Raw genomic sequence first — 20,082 nt, 5'->3', positions numbered from 1 at the left:
TAGCGGGAGCGCTTATTGGTCCGGTGGTCTTATTGGTCTCTCTAAGATCTTTGGCGGTGGCGCTTCCACTTCAGCTGGGTCGTACCAAACATTAATATAGGGGTGCTGCAAGGCCTCATCTACAGAGATGCGCTTGGAGGCATCAGTCACTAACATCTTGGATAAGAGCTATCTTGCTTGGCTTGCTTTCAGTTTATTGTGGTCAGAGTCGCCAGGGAAGAGCACAGTAGTGCATTCTAGTAGTTGTAGGTTTTCTACCTTTTGAGCGAAAGGGAATATCACAGCTTCTTTTCTCTGTTTTCTCTGGCCATGTAGCACCAATTTAAACAATGTCTGAGCCATTCTACTGCATAGACAGCCCTGTTTTATGAAATGACCCTCTTTCCAGCGGTAAAGTACTTCTTTAACAGCCCACTATTACAAACCCAGGCGGCAGCATCAAAGCAGTCATCTTTGATTTCTCATTTAATCTCTCTCAATAGAGGCTCAATGACATAAAATAACACCACAGCACTGAAAATAGGAAGCGATGGTTTCACAGCACTGGTTACAGAGAGCATGGATACAATTTCACTGAAGCCTATTACAGGCAGATTAAAGGCTTACAGTATGCTTTTCTTGCCTTTACTGGAGAGACATGACTTACTCCTGTATAGAAATCTATTTCTTGTCCCTGGAAAGATTAGTGTACCCCTATACTCGGATAATTAAATTACTGAATTGTCTCAAACCACCACAAAAAGAAACGTGAGGAGAATTTATTGTCCTGAGAGAATATTGTATGCTACTGTAGTGTAGTGTATTTAGTTTTTTCTTAAAGCTACATTGTGTAAAAATTTCTCACCTTTCTTAAAGGTGAAATTGTATATGACAACCAACTGAATATTACTTTCTAGCCCCGCCCATTCCGATCGCGTTTTAACTCCTACGGTGGCCGAACCTGAAATTAGCTCTTAGTATCTCCGTCGTTTACCCGCAGCTGTTCTAGCCACTCCAATATTAACTTTGGTCTTGTTGCTTTGCCTGTCACGTTATCATTTTAATTCTCTTTTTCGCTTCCCTGGCGAGTAATCTCTCCCTGGCATTTGTCATGGTGCGGGGTGCCACTGAGTGTAAAAGGGCAAAAGGTGGAGGCCGGCACTCGAGCGACTCGCCCGTATGTACTCTGAATGATTCTGAATGTCAGATCCTACGCTTACGAGAATACTTTGATTAGTTGGTGGAAGTAATTACACATGAATGAGCACATATTTGTGAAAGAACAAAGGGGTTTTTGCTAAGAAAAATCTGTCATATTTCATTAAATGACCTGTAACAGCAAACGAGACTAACAGTGAAAAGAATGCTATTTTTCTTCATTTTTTCCCGCCAAGTCACAGAATGATTTTTGGCAGGTAGACGTTGCTACAGTAACACATTCTGATGGATCACAGATTTCTTTGGAACACCAGAAAAGCTTGTGTTAGCGTATCCAGCCAGTTGAGCCAGGTAAAAGGAAGCAGGAGATTTCTTTATGTATCTTTATAATTGTATTTTAATGTTATTTTACAAGTTATCTGTTGTAGTTATGGCTGATACTGGGGCAGGACCATCACAGAAAAGAAGGAAATTAAACGAAGAACAGCTAAGAGCTAAAAGGGAAAGTGAAAGACAACAGGCGATAACACGAGTCACAGTCGGTCGGGCTATCAACAGATGGAGACAATTACGGGATTGTAAATTATTCAAAACCCACCCCGAATTGGCCCTCAGGTATGTAATATGTCTATTTCATTCATAAAATAACTTTACAGTGCGCGATGTGGTTGGACGTCAGTAGCCGACATTAAATACGTCCCCCTTCCATTTATCGTGGACGTTTTAATCCTTTTAGTCCGTGTTTGTGTTGGCTTACTATTTTCTTTTCCCTTGTCCCCCTGTACTTGTGTGAAGTGTCCGTGGGTTTCATGAAATGCGCTATATTAATCTAAGTTATTATAACATTGGTTACTACAACAAACTCTTAAAGTGCCCATATTATGCTCATTTTCAGGTTCATAATTGTATTTTAAGGTTGTACCAGAATAGGTTTACATGGTTAAATTTTCAAAAAACACTATATTTTTGTTGTACTGCACAGCTCTCTCTCACTGCTGCAGATCCTCTTTTCAGCTGGTCTCTGTTTTAGCTACAGAGTGAGACCTCTTTTCTTCTTCTTCTTCTGTACTATCTTTGATTGCACTCGCACATGCGCAGTAGCTCAGATGTAGATCATGTCAGCTAGCTAGCTCCATAGACAGTAAAAGAAAGGCTGTTTCTCCAACTTCAGTCAGTTACAAGGCAGGATTAGCTGGGAGACTTCTAAATGAGCGTGCACATGGAAGTAGTTCTTTTGTATATTATGGTGAACTTGTGTGTGTTGTAGCAGTGCTTTGCTATTGAGAACGAGGTAGCATGCTAGCGTTAGCGTTAGCATGCTAACGCTACGAGCTAATGGTTGCGGTTAGCCAGCTCGTTTCGGCTTGTGACGTCACAAGCCGTGCCGATTTTGAACAGCCCACCCGGAGACTGAAGGCAGGACACATTCAGAAACTGTATCTCACTCAGAACAGCATGGATGGATTTTTTTCAAAGTTGGTATGCGTGTGGAAGCACCAGAGACACAAAAGAACACCCTAAATCCCAGAAAAAGTGTTTTTTTCATAATATGGGCACTTTAATGCTTTGGCTCGTGACACAGTGACAGTGATAACGTTGTCCGGTTTAGGTCACGATACATCTAAAGTAGGCTAAGTTACCGTATGCAACACTTGAAATGCAACGATGCTGATCTGTAACGTATTCTTTTATTGTAAATTAAAGGTTTTCTGTCAGAGCAAAACATTCATCACAACTATAAAAAAAACAGCAATAAACAAGCCGTTCTTTAATGTCACCAACTGTTGTTTAGTACCCTTTTTTTTCCTTTTCTTTTTTTCCTTTTTTAAAAAGTATCGGTTCAGGCACCGTTAATTATGTATGCAATTAATTTCGATTAATTAATCACAGAGTATGTAATTAATTAGATTAAATTTTTTAATCAATTGACAGCCCTAGTAAAAACACTACCGCTTTTGTCCAAAGCGGCCGCTAGAATCAACACAGACTGAAAGTTATATATCATATAACCACTTTAAAGGGGAAATAAATAGTGTTTTAGTGTCACTTATTTACAGTAAATGACTTTATCATGTCTGAGGAATAGGTAAGGTTGTAGTTTTAAAATTTAAAAGGAAATGTGGGTTGGTGTATTATTTTCCCCATTCATTCAGAATCAGATAGTGTGTTTTCATGCAGTTTGAAGGTATGTTGAAGTGTAAGCTTCCTAGAGATCATATAACAACTGAGATTGTACTCCAGCTAGTGCTCTGGCACATTGATTTGGAAGAGTGATCGTCAATTTGACTGCTCCTGACAAGTTAATGCTTGCGGCAGCTCGCTGATGTGACACTTGTCAAGGGTTACCAAAATGTAACACCACTGATGTTTCTGAGCTGATGCAACCATTTGAAGCTTGACTGAAATACAAAAAAACACATGGTTAGACTTTAGCTTTGATACTAAGTGGCTTTAAAATGCTTATTGCAGTGGTCGCCATAGAAACACAAGATAACCCATGTTAGAATATCTATTAGTTTGCCAGTGATTTGACTAAAAGCTTCCTACAGTTACTGGCAGCAGAATAACCTCCTAGACAGGTCAAGGGAGAAGGCTTTTAAGAGATTATTTGAACTTTTTCAAAGCCTATTTTTCTCAGAGATATACACCCGCATATATTGCATTCAGTCTTAATTTAAATAAGGTTGTAATTGAGATCCTTTTGAATTTCACACAACCCCCTTTGTCTTTGCTACAGCGACTACATTAGGTTAGAAATGCCCTTGCCTCGCCTATTTGAAATTCATCATTTATCATTATCTGCAGCAGAGCGAACTGAAAACCAGTTTTTCATGTTCATTAAGTTTAATTGTAGATCCCCTATCTGGAACAATATCTTCCCTCGGTTGGGTTTCTCTCCCATTTCCATTTTCACAGCGAGTTGTCATGGTACCATTGTCACTTATATTTTCCCTAAGCAAGGCACATTTCTCACTAGAGACCTGCTTATTCTGTACTGCTCAACGCTCTGAACCACAGGGCGTAATCTTATTGGCCTCTTCATTTCTGTGAGAGCACCTTGTCGTCAACTCATAACAGATTAACAATAAAAACACATACCACCTCTGTCATTTTGTAAAATAATATGAAAATGCATTTTGTTGGGCGTTGGACGTTTCTTGACATGGTTAAACATATTCTTCGAAGATGGGTCTTTAACAAATGATGTGATATACATTAAGAGTTGATTTCACTCCCTGCGGCAGATGACAGACGTGGCAGATGTTCCCCATTTAGAAGTTTAGCATTTTTGGGCACATGATTTGAAGTGCTAATGTTTTAACCATAAAAGTCATGTACATTTTGTGAATTTAATTTTCAAAATTAGAACATGCATTTGTTATGTTATTCTGTTACTTAGCCTTTAATAACTCATACATAAACAATTCATCTGCAAATGATCTGCAGAATTGTGGTGATTGGGGTCACCCAACTGAATATGACAAATAAAAAAAATGCATTTATACACGTTTGCTAGCTGGAATTAAATACAGCTTGCAATGTATTGTTTTGTATCTTCTTTTTAGTGTATATGGTGGAGAAAATGAATCAATCATTACGATGATTTGAATGAATATGATTTGATTTCCAACAGATAATGTCTTAACATAGTGGTACATTGTTACTCACCAGAGGGAATTATTTTTTATTTTATATCGACATGTACATACAGTATCGTTTTATTTTTATTTTACCTTTATAGTAGCTTTTTTACTTTCCCCTTCACAATCAATCAATCAATCAATCAATCAATCAGTCAATCAAACTTTATTTATAGAGGACTTTCAAACAACCAAAGTTGACCAAAGTGCTGAATAAATAAGACATAAAGTACATAACTCCCACAGGCATAAAACAGACAGCATTACAGTAAAACAATAAAATACTTCTCCTATGAACTCCTCTTTCGAGATAAGACATAATGATAGGAAGTAGCATTATTTGGGCTACACATACGTGACTGTAGGAAAGGGTACAAAGCTCCCTAAAGTTCAGAAATGACCAGGTTTTGACTGACTAGTTCAGTCCTGTGGTTAGAAACCTTAATCTCTGATATAACTGGAAACGTTAGCACTCCATTTCTTAGACAGCATTACATTTAAAAAAAAAAAAAGAAGCTATCATGTCAATTACAGCCTGCAATCTACCATGCCAGTGTCTGGATGTGATTTAAATTTAGATAAGTGAGTCAGTATCAAATGGGGAAATTTGAAGAAGTCAACCCTGTACAGTATGAACAGTATCTGTGCATGAGCTCCTCCAAAGCTTCAAGGTCCATTTCATATCGCAAGACTGCAAAGCCAGAGCTAGGGAAACAGCTCTTATTACCATGATAACGCTTTGTAGTGTCATCTTAATTAATACTAACTGAGATCTTATTTTGGCCTTCCTTTGAGCTCCTAAAATCTCAGAGCTCATGTAAAAGAAGATGTATTAAAGGAAGCACATGCTCGCCTTGAGCAGGATGTTACTGTAGCTGATAGCTTTTCCCATCGGACAGAGACTCTAAACTCAAGATCATTTTACTTTGTATCTCCCTCACCAAGGCTTTCTCAATGTTAAAGGCACTTGCAAACTGATTGTCATGTGTTTGCTTCTCTCATACTTGAAGGCTTTACAGGCTTCACTTCCTGATGATCCAATGATTAAGTTTAAGAGTAACAGTGTGATTGAATCACGGAAGCACAGAAAGTTCAAGCTGTGAAATTTCAAAAAGGTTTCCCCCATTTTAACGTCATCAAAACCTCATTTCTTACCCTACTCTTTTTTTTTGTGAGTACTTTAATAATTTAGTGCCAGAACAAACATTTTAACATTACTTAAATTGCCATTCCTATACACAATACTGTAAACTTTAGTGAACACAGTCTATTTTCTAGAGAACTCTTTAGATAGATATGAAATATTTAAAGGTCCCACGGCATGGACATTTCACTTTATGAGGTTTTTTAACATTAATATGAGTTCCCCCAGCCTGCCTATGGTCCCCCAGTGGCTAGAAATGGCGATAGGTGTAAACCGAGCCCTGGGTATCCTGCTCTGCCTTTGAGAAAATGAAAGCTCAGATGGGCCGATCTGGAATCTTCTCCTTATGAGGTCATAAGTAAAGCTCATTGTGGGACTGGCTCTAGTGGCTGTAATTCTGCATCAAGGCTGAATTTCAGGAAAGAGACTTCAGATACAGTATTAGGGGACCACTAAGGTCTATATAAAAGAGACTTCAGATACAGTATTAGGGGACCACTAAGGCCTTTATAAAAGAGACTTCAGATACAGTATTAGGGGACCACTAAGGCCTATATAAAAGAGACTTCAGATACAGTATTAGGGGACCACTAAGGTCTATATAAAAGAGACTTCATATACAGTATTAGGGGACCACTAAGGCCTATATAAAAGAGACTTCAGATACAGTATTAGGGGACCACTAAGGCCTATATAAAAGAGACTTCAGATACAGTATTAGGGGACCACTAAGGCCTATATAAAAGAGACTTCAGATACAGTATTAGGGGACCACTAAGGCCTATATAAAAGAGACTTCAGATACAGTATTAGGGGGACCACTAAGGTCTATATAAAAGAGACTTCAGATACAGTATTAGGGGACCACTAAGGCCTATATAAAAGAGACTTCAGATACAGTATTAGGGGACCACTAAGGCCTATATAAAAGAGACTTCAGATACAGTATTAGGGGACCACTAAGGTCTATATAAAAGAGACTTCAGATACAGTATTAGGGGACCACTAAGGCCTATATAAAAGAGACTTCAGATACAGTATTAGGGGACCACTAAGGCCTATATAAAAGAGACTTCAGATACAGTATTAGGGGACCACTAAGGTCTATATAAAAGAGACTTCAGATACAGTATTAGGGGGACCACTAAGGCCTATATAAAAGAGACTTCAGATACAGTATTAGGGGGACCACTAAGGTCTATATAAAAGAGACTTCAGATACAGTATTAGGGGACCACTAAGGTCTATATAAAAGAGACTTCAGATACAGTATTAGGGGACCACTAAGGCCTATATAAAAGAGACTTCAGATACAGTATTAGGGGACCACTAAGGCCTATATAAAAGAGACTTCAGATACAGTATTAGGGGACCACTAAGGCCTATATAAAAGAGACTTCAGATACAGTATTAGCGGACCACTAAGGCCTATATAAAAGAGACTTCAGATACAGTATTAGGGGACCACTAAGGTCTATATAAAAGAGACTTCAGATACAGTATTAGGGGACCACTAAGGCCTATATAAAAGAGACTTCAGATACAGTATTAGGGGGCCACTAAGGTCTATATTAAAAGAGACTTCAGATACAGTATTAGAGGACCACTAAGGCCTATATAAAAGAGACTTCAGATACAGTATTAGGGGACCACTAAGGCCTATATAAAAGAGACTTCAGATACAGTATTAGGGGACCACTAAGGTCTATATAAAAGCATCCAAAGAGCACCATGTCATGGGACCTTTAAGAAGATTCTATCTACAATGGCTGGAGCTTCTACACAATTAAAGAACAATGAGGGGTTGGGGGCCTGTATAGCTCTCCTGGTAGAGCGTGCGCCCCATGTACAAAGGCTCAGTCCTTGTCGCAGCGGCCGCAGGTTCAACTCTGACCTGCGGCACTTTGCTGCATGTCATTCCCCCTCTCTCTCCCCTTTCACATCTTCAGCTGTCCTATATAATAAAGGCCTAAAATGCCCAAAAAACAAATCTTCAAAAGAACAATGAGGGTTAGACAAAGTATATCCTAAAACAAATAATACCCTAAAAATCTTTTATTCAACATTTTTAATTTCAGTATTTTTAGCTTTAAACAACACAATTGTTTTCACAATATCCCTCTTGTTGCTCTCTCACTTGTCACTTGCATCCCGTTCGACAGAACCTCTGGGGAGCTTTATGAACTTTTTACCTGATGCATCACATTTGAATCTTCCCTCTAGTTTATAGTGTCTGCATGTGTCTAACTAAACTCTGCACTGGCGGACTTGACTAATTTGTTTCTCTAGTTGAAGGTTTTTTTTTTTATCTTTCCAGATTGTACAGTAGGGATAACCTGTAGGTGTGTTGGCAAAGGTTTTGATGAATGCAGTTGGCCTTTAACAAGAAAGTGAAAAGGTCAGATCTGATGAAAGCGATAGGCTACTAACGATCCACCCTTTCCAGCTCATTTACCTAAATAAAATGTTACAGGTGCCTACTGTGCTCTTTCAGTGCATTCGGAGAGAGCTATTACTCTTGCAACATATTGTTACGGAGCATGTTCAAGCTTTCAAGTCCTCCCTTCAGGATTTTGTTGTTGTTGCAGAATATAAATACTTCTCAGCTTCTTGAGTGTCTATGTGCTCTGTGCAGTGGAGACTTAGTAATGTAATGCAGCATGTAACTGTGATGATAGTTCGCCCATGATGAATCCATCAAAACTTTAACAAACCTATATTAAACCAAATTATTCACTTCAAATTCCTGCCTTAAAAATGTATTTGCACAATGATAGTAGGTTGGTGGCTTTTTGAGAATATAATTAGACTCTTATTATACTTGCCTACAGATATTCTCATTCTCCATATACCTACCTTAATGTTTCAGCTCTGCAAAAACTCTATTAAGGGCTGCTTGACTAATCCTAGAATACCCTGGGGATCTGATTTAATGTGCTGTCGTATGGATGTGATGAAACTGAGAAGTATTCTCCACTCTTTTGTTCTTTGGCAGCGGCTCAACTCACTTCAACTTTCGACAGCCTTTAATTAGAGACTTAAGGGTGATGGAGGACATGGGCGTAAATCTGATCTAACAGTAACCTAACATTTCCGAAGAGCAATTTTTGAAGAGGACACAAATAATTCAGCCACAATTATACTCGTAGAGGACATGTGTACACAGATGAAAGCCTAAATACTATCATTAGTGTAGCATGGAGACTCTACCATTATCCTTCTTTTCAGTGTTTCTCTCGATTCAATGAAAAAGCTGACTAAATTGACCAAAATATTCTTCTTTAAAACCATTTATTTATTTCTAAGTTGTTTACAATCAAGCCACAAAAATACCTTAAAACATAATGACTTATTTTGAAAATATTTCCCCATATAAAAGAAATACAATGCTTTTGTACACTTGTTAAATTAGCTGATCATAATGTAAATTAGTGAGCCACTAGTAAAGCTCATCTGCTCACCCTGACAGCCACACACCTCCAAAAATATGAACTAAGCTCAACACACTTACCTGAGACTCTACACCTGACTGTCCCTCGTCTCCCTGAGACTCTCCACCTGACTGTCCCCGGTCTCCCTGAGACTCTCCACCTGACTGTCCCCGGTCTCCCTGAGACTCTCCACCTGACTGTCCCCGGTCTCCCTGAGACTCTACACCTGACTGTCCCTGGTCTCCCTGAGACTCTACACCTGACTGTCCCTGGTCTCCCTGAGACTCTACACCTGACTGTCCCTCGTCTCCCTGTCCCTCAGTTCTTTCTGTCTCCTTTGCCTGTGATATAGTGACGTTATTATTTCCATAAGCACCCATTCTTATAAAGATGTTACCAAATTGTCTTGATATGAGGACTTATTGTACTTACTTGGCATTTTGGTGTACTGAAAAAGGATCTTATGCCTGTTTTTCATTTCTCTGTCATTTTATCTGGGCAACAACAACACAAATCTTTAACGTCAGATGTCTAAATATGAGTTAGGTTCATAGGTTCACCACGCGGTCATATTATAATTATAAAATGATCTTGCGTCCTCCACATAAATATTAGGTTTCTTCTGGGACAGAGGATATATATTTAACTGATCAGCCACTTAACTTCATATTCAGCAAAACACAACTGTAGATCTTCAATATTAACCCTAATGTCAGTTCACACACATAACGTTAGGCTTATCGCCGCGGTAACGTTAGTTGTAGTGGGTGCATTTCTATCCAACAAGCTATTAAATAAGCTAGGTAACGTTACATTATATTACACTAACATAGCAAACTTTTTGTCATGACTAATTCATTAATTACTCAGCATCATTTCTAATTGAGAAAAGAAAAACTTCATCCGATGTTTAATGTGAATAAAACAGCCTTGAACCGCCTACTTACTAATACATTCCTGTCACTACCCGATGTGACTGTGAGTCTAGTGCAGATCCTAAGGTACACATCTATGCGTTTACCTGTTAATTAACAAAACTGGTTAAAAAATATATTAATATTTAAAGCTTTAGTGCGTAACTTTTTGATATTAATGAACATCTATTACATTCAAGTCATTGCCAAATGAGTTGCTACAAAGCTAATCAAGACTATCAGCTCCACACAACTCTCTCTGGGGGGGGCGGTGCGTGGTCATGGTAGGCTTGAATCATGTGGACGCGTCTACAGTTTTGTTGTCATTACTTAGAATTTCTCATGGGGGCAACAGAAACTACGCACTATAGATTTAAATAAATCACTGGGAGAGTCCGGTACAGCCCGACTCTGGAGATAACACTGAGATTAGCTCTCATATTCAAGTTTATGTTCTGCTTGTTCAACTGTTGTTTGGTAAATTGCTCTTAAATACATTTAGAAAGGATTTAAATTACTATTTCATTTTGGCGCTGGTGATTTTTCTTTTGGGGGTGGCTAAAACCTCTTTCGGGGGCGCCAAAAATTCCTCTATGCAGGAAAAACCCTGATATTCAAACACATATACAGATGCTGGCATCAAACAAGTTTTATTTTTGAAATTGTTTTTTTTTTTTAAGGTTGGATAAAAAATGTCACATGAAACCTCACTGTTGTCAGAGCACTAATATTGTTTTTTATTTCATGATTGCTCTGAATTGAGAACAATTTTTGCAAGTTATGTGTGGACACGTTTGGTAGAGGCATCCATTAACACGCTTGTTACTCCATTTCATCTGGCATTGAAAAGAAAAGACTTAATTATCCTGATGATGGGATTTTTCTGGATGGTTACATTTTTCTTCATAACTAATGAGTTTTTTCCTCAGTAATGACTTAACTCTGTGTTTAATGGGCAGGAAGAACATGCTAAGAGTACTTATAAATTACCCACAGAGGCATAAAATGTATCGCTCACTTAGTAAAAATCAAACTTGAGTGCAATCTTGGCAGGATGACGGCTACAGTTTCAGAGCAATATTTCATTCCATTTGGGATGGTGCTACAGAAAATAATCAGGGGGTCACCAAGTCATAAGGACACATTAGGGACATTAGGGAAAATTCTGAAATAAAAAAAACAAATATTGCAAAAAAGGTTTTTATGCTTGGCAGTAGTGGAACAGTTGATGTATTGATTAATACAAAAAGTGAATGTGAGTGCAATGGAAAAGGACTTGGGGGATAAATCATGACGTACATGGAGCATCAAACTTACACATCACTCAAGCTTCCACTGAAGAGACCAAAACATCAGATCAACATTCCTCAAACTAATACGTAATAAAGAAAATGAATGCTGTATTTCCATCACATTTTCTCCATTGTTTTCCATCATTTTAGGCTCATTATTACCTCATCACCTCTTCTTGTTGTGTCCCCTTCCTCTGCAATCGTTTATGGCAGCTGACTGGAGAAATAGCACCACCAACTCTCAATTAGCCAACTCCTCATATTCCAATGGAATAACACATGGATGGAAATTCATTAATTCACATTTTCTTTTGCCGATTTTCTGAAAATCTGTTGATAATTTCAGTCTCAACTAAATGAACCAACATGGTGGACTGACCAACCGACTGACAGACAGACTGTCCTCCCCATGGCAATAAAAGGAAATATATTTGCACCAGCAGTGCTGTCCTCTTGATGCACAGGCTGTTAGGCTTTCATAGTTTGACCCAGAACTCAGAGACAGATACACAGACAACAGGGGAGCAGTTTAGGTGTTTATTTGAACAAACTTGGAATAAGCAGAGAGGAATGGTGCAGGTGGAGTGGCTCCAGGCGGGGGCGCAGCTGGAGGCAGGCTTACAGGTGTGTGGCTGGACAGACTGAGACTCGACGGAGGTTGCGGAGAAAGTCCGGTCCTGACTCACCCAGGTGTTTGTACGGGGAGATGAGCGACAAGGTGAGCAGCGAGGAGAGCGGGGTGGAGAGGCGAGCAGGCAGCAGGAATCAGCAGGCGAGCAGCAGGTCCAGAGACGGAATCTGAACACAGGAGATAACGTGAACAAAACCACTGGGAAGCACAAACACAGAGCTAGAAAGATGAGATACTAGGAGTGGAATCGCTAGTAGGTTACTGAGCCACGTTACCACAGGAATGGTTGAAACAAACGGGCGCTGAAGAGGTGAACAGCCTGAGTAGATAACTGTTAGGTGATTAGTGGAGATGTGCTGCAGCTGAGCTGGAACAGAGCAGGAGAGAATGACCACGCCTCTTGACCTAGATTCCCTAGGACACGCCTCTCGCCACAGCAGGTAGGGACAAACACACAGACAACACAGGGAAAAAGGAAAGAGGATAACAGACAGGACAGGGAAACAGACACTGAACCATGACAGTACCCCCCCTCAATGGACGCCTCCTGGCGTCCATTGGCTTGTCAGGGTGGTCTCGATGGAAATCCTTCACCATCTGAAAGTCCAGAATAAAACGCCTGGGGATCCAGGTCCTCTCCTCTGGTCCATAACCCTCCCAGTCCAAATAATGGAAACCCCTGCCATGTCTCCGGACGTCCAGAAGTTCCCGAACTGTGTACGCCGGATGATCATCAATAAGACGTGGAGGAGGGGGATCCGCAGGCGGACACAAAGAACTGGAGGAGACAGGCTTCAACCGGGACACGTGAAAGGTTGGATGGATCCTCATAGACCGGGGCAGCTTCAACTGAACAGCTGATGGGTTTATGGACTCGACCTCAAGGACCCAAAAACCGGGGCGAACGCTTACGGGACTTAGGCCGCAGGGGAATGCTGCTGGAAGAGAGCCAGACCTTTTGACCAGGTTGGAACTGGGGAGCAGGAATCTGGTGTCGGGTCAGCCACTCTTATTTCGCTCCGTGGTCTGGAGAAGAGCCTCTCTGGTGTCCTCCCAAACCTTGCGGCAGCTGCGAAGGTTTTCTTGAACTGACAGAACAGCCAAGACCGGTGGCAGAGGTGGTGAGTGAATTGTGGGCATACATGACCCAGGGGAGATGGTTAGCCCAACTGGATGGATTGAGAGCTGCCACACAGCGAAAAGCAGTCTCCAGGTTTTGATTGGTTCGCTCAGTCTGGTGGAAACCTGGGGAGAGGCTGACAGAGGCACCCAGAGCAGAACAAAAATCCTTCCATAAATGGGAAACTGTGGGCCTCTATCAGAAACAATGTCCACAGGTATTCCATGGGGACGGAAAACATGTAGGACAAAGAGGTCCGCTGTCTCACTGGCAGATGGTAATTTAGGTAATGCGACAAAATGGGCAGATTTAGAGAATCTGTCCACGATGGTGAGTATTGTCTCATTACCTTCAAATTTAGGAAGACCAGTGACAAAATCCAAAGCCAAATGGGACCAGGGGCGGCTAGGGACTGGAAGGGGGAGCAACAGGCCCAAGGGAGACCGGTGAGATGCCTTATTCTGGGCACAGGTGGAGCATGCCGCCACGTAGGCTCGGACATCAGCCTCGATGGAGGGCCACCAGAAGTGCCTCTTGAGCAGAGAGAGTGTTCTTTTCATACCGGGGTGACAGGAGAAACGAGAGGTGTGGATCCAGTGAAGAACTTGAGGTCTTACGGCAGATGGGACATAGAAGGTTGGGGGGTCCGTCGGCCAGTCCAGGTTCGGTCTCTTGAGCCTTCCTGACTAAGAACTCGATCTCCCAGCGGACTGCCGCTACCAAGCAGGAAGCGGGTATGACAGGTTCGGGATTGCAGGTCTCTTCTGAGTCAGAAAACTGGCGAGAGAGAGCGTCAAGTTTGATATTACGTGTGCCAGGACGGTATGTTAACACAAAATTGAATCTACTAAAAAACAGGGCCCATCTGGCTTGACGGAAATTCTGCCTTTTAGTAGACTGGATGTAGGCCAGGTTCTTGTGGTCTGTCCAAACGATGAAGGGCTGTTCCGCTCCGTCCAGCCAATGTCTCCACTCCTCCAAAGCCAGCTTGACTGCGAGTAGCTCCCGGTTTCCCAAGTCATAGTTTTTGAAAAAGCTACCGGATGAAGTTTCTAATCAGTGGGAGAGCATTGGGACAAGACCGCTCCCACTCCCGAATCTGAAGCATCCACCTCTACCACAAACTGCAAACTGGTATCAGGATGAATCAAAACTGGTGAGGTAGAAAACAGTTCTTTGAGAGTACTCACGGCTGATTCTGCCTCTGGAGACCATCCGGCTACCACCCGCCTGAAATCCTTGATGAAACGGCAATAAATTTAGCAAAGCCGAGGAATCGTTGCAGCCGTTTCCTTGAGGTAGGAGTGGGCCACTCGGTAACTGCTCTTATCTTTTCCCAATCTGGTGAAACTTGTCCCCGCTCGATTACAAAGCCCAGGAAAGGAACTGACTGACGGTGAAATTCACACTTTTCCGCCTTTACAAACAGCCTGTTCTCCAGGAGGCGTTGGAGAACCTGACGGACGTGGGAAACGTGTTCATCATGGGATTTGGAAATCCCATGATGAACAGTATATCGTCAGTATATCGTCTAAATAGACAAAAACAAAGCGATGGAGAAAATCTCTTAAAACATCATTGACCATGGACTGAAAAACTGCTGGAGCGTTAGTGAGACCGAATGGCATGACTAGATACTCAAAGTGCCCCAGAGGAGTATTGAATGCTGTCTTCCATTTATCCCCATGTCTGATTAGGACAAGGTGGTAAGCGTTACGCAGGTCGAGTTTGGAAAATACGGTGGCACCCTGAAGGGGTTCAAAAGCCAAATTAATGAGAGGCAGGGGATATGTATTTTTGACAGTGATGTTATTGAGTCAGAGCAGAGCAGAGAGACTTTCAGAGGGCGGAATAGCAGAACCAAGGCAGACAGAATGACAATGAGTGCTCCAGCTATGGATCTTGGGACGTTGCCAATCAATGTGGGGATTGTGACAGCTAAGCCAGGGATAGCCAAGGATAAGAGGGGAGGCAGAGGCTGAAACTACCTTAAACTGAATATTTTCCCTGTGATTGCCGGACAACAACAGAGAAACTGGGACAGTCTGGTGCGTAATCTGGGCAAAACGATGGCCGTTGATGGCAGTGATTGTGATAGGGGAAGACAGGGGCTTAACGGGAATTTTGGCTTGCTTAATAAAATTGGCGTCGAGGAAGTTATCCTCAGCTCCAGAGTCAATCGGGGCGGTTAAGGGATGGGACAGGTTCTGGAATTGGAGAGTAGCAGGAATAGCTAGTCGGGGTGCTGTGGGTTCAGAGTTAGAGGTAGGGCTCGCAAGTACACCCACTTTTACCTGCAAGCCTTGTCTTTTGGTTGGACAGGGCAGTTGGCGAGAAAATGGTTGGCGTCCCCACAGTACATGCACTCACCAGCCCGAATGCACTGTTGTCTCTCAGCTGGGGACAGTCGAGCACTGCCCAGCTGCACGGGCTCATCTTGCTCCTTAGTAGAGGAAATGGAGGTGGGTGAGCGCTGTCCAGATGGGATTGTGATCCGGTGAGTCAAAGGTGGCTCCCGTCTTCTGTCCCGCAGCCTGTTAATCTTAATTGCTAGGGACACGAGAGAATAAAGGTCAGTGGGCTCATCACGGACAGCTAATTCATCCTTGATAATGTCACTCAAACCATTTAAGAATGCTCCCTGAAGAGCTTCTTCATTCGATTTGGAATCTGCGGCCAATGTCCAAACATCGACAGAATAATCAGCCACACTGCCCGTACTCCCTCAGCCTTAGGAGTCTCTTAGAGTCATTACCGGCATGGTCCAGATGGTCAAACACAATCTTCAGTTGGAAAGAAAAATCATCAAAAGAAACTCGCCATCTGCTGGTTGGTACATACGGCCTCTGCCCAGGCCACAGCTCTCCCTCTGAGCAGACCCAAAGCGTATTGTACCTTAGACGTCTCGGAGGAGAATGATAGGGGCTTCTGTTCGAAAACCAGACGGCACTGAAGCAGGAAGCCACGGCACTTGTTTAATTCCTCGGCAAAGGGTTCTGGAGGTAACAGGCGTTCCTGGGGAACAGGTGCGGTAACCAAGCCTGAGGGAACAGGCAGAGGAGGAACAGAAAGAGGATTATTCTGAACTACCAGATTAGCCATTTGAGATGTTAACTGGGTAACCTAGTCTAACAACTGCTGGTTGTTCTCCACTAAAGTCCGGATAAGTTGGTCGTGTTGGCCCAACAACACTCCCTGGGAGTGAATGACGCCATCTCCCTTTGCCATGTGTGATGTCTCTGCTGAGTCCATTGTTTGGCCAGTTCGTTCTGTTAGGCTTTCGTATTTTGACCCAGAACTCAGAGACAGACACACAGACAACAGGGGAGCAGATTAGGTGGAGGAAAAGGAAAGAGGATAACAGACAGGACAGGGAAACAGACACTGACCCATGACACAGGCACCCATATAAGCATATCTTCAGACTTTCCTTATTTTTGCACAAAAGGAGAATTAGAACGAGGATACAATGCTTGGTTACTCATGAATCCCTTCTCGAGACTTGTGACACTGTCTAAATAAAACACACAGTCTTCCGAGCAGTAAGGGAGGAGCTCAGTCAGTTCACAAAGTGTTTGCCAACATGATGCTATATTGTATGGCTCTTGGAAGTTTGAGTAACTTCATGTCAGTTAAACCATTTTCCTAAGAGGCATTCAAATGTGCATCAGTATTTTCCAGTCAGAGAAAATTGCATTATCTTGCAGCACTGGCCATCATTTTCTTTAGCATTGATGGAAAGTAGTACGGGACCTGCCCGCCTGCATTACAACAAGCAATCCACCTGGACTGAGCCACTCAGAAGACTGTGTACGCATTCAATCAATAACTCATGGCTGATTCTCAAGCCCTAATCGCATGAGACCAGTATTCCCAGGGGATCCGATGTGAGTTCCAAATTCCCTAACCTATGTCTGTGTTTTGTGTGGCGCATTGGCACAGAACGAGTGAAGTCTGTATTTTACTCAAATGTACTGACATTATCCCTCACATATGATGTCAAAGCTTTCTTTTATAATTGCCAATACAGCCAATACAACCCCGAATCACAGAGATGCCGATTCAACCTCTGTGTTTGGCCAAATATGATTAACATAATTGCGGTGGAATATTTACTTGACGAATTACAGACAAGAGGCGATTAAGATCACAGACGAGCTCTGCAATTATTACAAATTACTAAAGGTCCCCAGGTAATACTAGGTAATAGGACTTTAGACTGCAATCTCGCTATAACTGTATAAAGAGAAGTGAGAAGCAGTTTGGATCTAACATCAGACTGAAAGCAGGCGCGCAGTGCTGGCTACAGCCGGCTGGATTTGTCTCACAGCAGGCTCACTAAAGCTGTGTTTAATCACTCTGAAAAACTCTCTGCAGAACCTCTTGTCAAATCATGCACCGCTTGTTGTTCAGACAGCCATATGTGTCTTCTATCATTTTGTATATGTGTTTTCTCATTTCAACGGCTTAGAATATTCTTACTGTTCATACACGTTCACAGCTTTGCGGCTCCTGGAATGACAAACTGCCTGTGGAAAGCAATCTTGTATAAAAGCAGCATCTGACACATTAACAACACAATTAACGGACGCACATGCTGTGAAACTCACATGGATAATCCGTCCAATTTACCGTGTGTTTCAGGACATTGTTTTATTTCTGATTGCGCCGATGCTGTATTATAACAGGGCATGACAAGTTCATAGTGTAAAGTGAGCAATACTTCAGCATAATTGACAGGGGCTGACGGAGCAAAGCACTTCATTGACAAATCTCACTCTGCCCCATCAATAAACAGCCGAGCAGAGCTCCCAGGCCTTCATGTCGCCTATTATTGATGAAAAAGAGGTTAATGATATAATGGAATAATATATTGGAAGTAGCAAAGCGCTATACATGATGTAATGATGGTATTTTAACATTAAAGTAAACCTATCAAGATTGTTAAGCATAGGACGCCTTGTAATCCAGGCAGTAATGATAATTATTTTCCTTCCTTTTTGATGTGTTTGTGTGAGGTTATAACTAAGACTAGTAGCCAGAAGCATATCAAAGTGTTCCATCTATACTTGCAGATTTGCCTGAAATAAAGTCACACTTCTTTTTGATGTAGGACTCACATTTCTTCTGAGATTCAGACTTCAAGTAGGCTTATGAAGACAGTAAATGTTCTGTATTTGGCAGGAGGGAGTTCTTCTATTCTCCTATGTGGATGGGGCTTAAGGAGCTGCCTGGGCTAGCATGAAAGGGAGAAACAGCTGCTTCTATCCACAAAGGCCTGCAACATGAACTCAGGAGGACTTTTTTTTCTTTCGTGGTGCCTGCCTCTGCATCTCCGAGCCAGGAGCGGCTGAGGGGTCTGAGGAAGCCTGGAAAGTCCCTGATGAACAAGAGAATAATCTCTGTATATGAGAGCAGCAGCGACTTTCCTCAAATCCCATTTCACAGCGGCAAAAAACTGATTATTCTCCGCAAAAAAAGGAAAAAAAGCGGGCATTTAATGCAACGTGACAGGCGAAGCATCCATTGCGGAGCGAACGTTTCTAGCAGACCTTGAGGATTGAGCTAGGCTGTATGTTTTACCTGTTCTCTCCAGCAGCCTGTCACTAGACAATGGGTGCCTCCCCTGACTTACAGCCTACTGTACCAAGGAAGTCAGGAGGGCACCTTTCATGCAGTGAAAGGCACCCTCCATACATGTCAGCTCTGTATGGAGGGAAAATGAACCCATTAATTTGGCTTATATTTGATCTGGGGGCTGTGAAGTAGGACGCAAATGTCATTAGTTGTCATTTGAATATGAATAAGCTTGATTCCCTAACCTTGAATGTCAACCGAGGACTTGCCTTGTTTTATATGGTTTGCAGAATAACTAATCATGATGTCATAACCCCTGCCATAAGCCCTACACCCCTGCCTTATTAAATCATATTCCGCCCAGCAAATTTGTACATGCTCCTCAATGGGGAATGTCCAATCAAATTGCTCCTGTGCGTATACAGAACACACGCGTTGAACTCCTTTGTGAAGCTTGAGCGTCATGGCATGCCAATATCTGCGGGGATTTCTGCAGCAGAGAGGAGGCCGGCTGAGAGTTCGGGGAACAAGGAATGACATGAATCAATGAGAGAAGAGTAAGAAGCGAGGTTGGAGTCAAACATACTGCCGAGTGGGAGAAAGAACAGAGAGGGAGAAGGAGGTCCACAGTGAGTGTTACTCAGTTCTCTGTAGGGGTTATTTTCAACTGAATTAATCTGTTGTGAAAAGTGCTGCCAGGACTGATGCCTTGGAGTTTCGGAAGAAGAGTAGGAGTGTGTGTGTGTGTGTGTGTGTGTGTGTGTGTGTGTGTGTGTGTGTGTGTGGGGTGGGGGGGGTATCTGGGAGGCTGTGTCATGAAACAAGATCTGAAAAGGTTCGAGTCCTTCATTCCAAGCCACCCTGTATTACTCTGTCTGAACCTCTCTCTCCACCCTCGCATCCAAACACAAGACATATCAGCATAGCCTATAGGCCATAGAATGTAGAGTATGTCGGCATAGAGGCTATCCTGTGGTGGTGGAGGTCGCTCTTGCTAGATGTTCTCTAAGTGCAGGACTACACAGTTTTACAGTCTTTGACATATTTAACTGGGAGGGCTCTCAGAGAGCGCGGACCTCCGCCAGAGCTATATTTCACAATGGTAATGCAGCGGGAATTTTCTAAGTCGGTAACTCATTTTAAGGATTATTCTGACACCACATGAATGCAGCACAAATGCCTTATCTCACAATGT

The sequence above is a fragment of the Sander vitreus genome, chromosome 17, assembly GCF_031162955.1.
Source record: "Sander vitreus isolate 19-12246 chromosome 17, sanVit1, whole genome shotgun sequence".
In the NCBI taxonomy this organism is placed as follows: domain Eukaryota; kingdom Metazoa; phylum Chordata; class Actinopteri; order Perciformes; family Percidae; genus Sander; species Sander vitreus.
Note: the sequence above shows the minus strand (reverse complement) of the source record.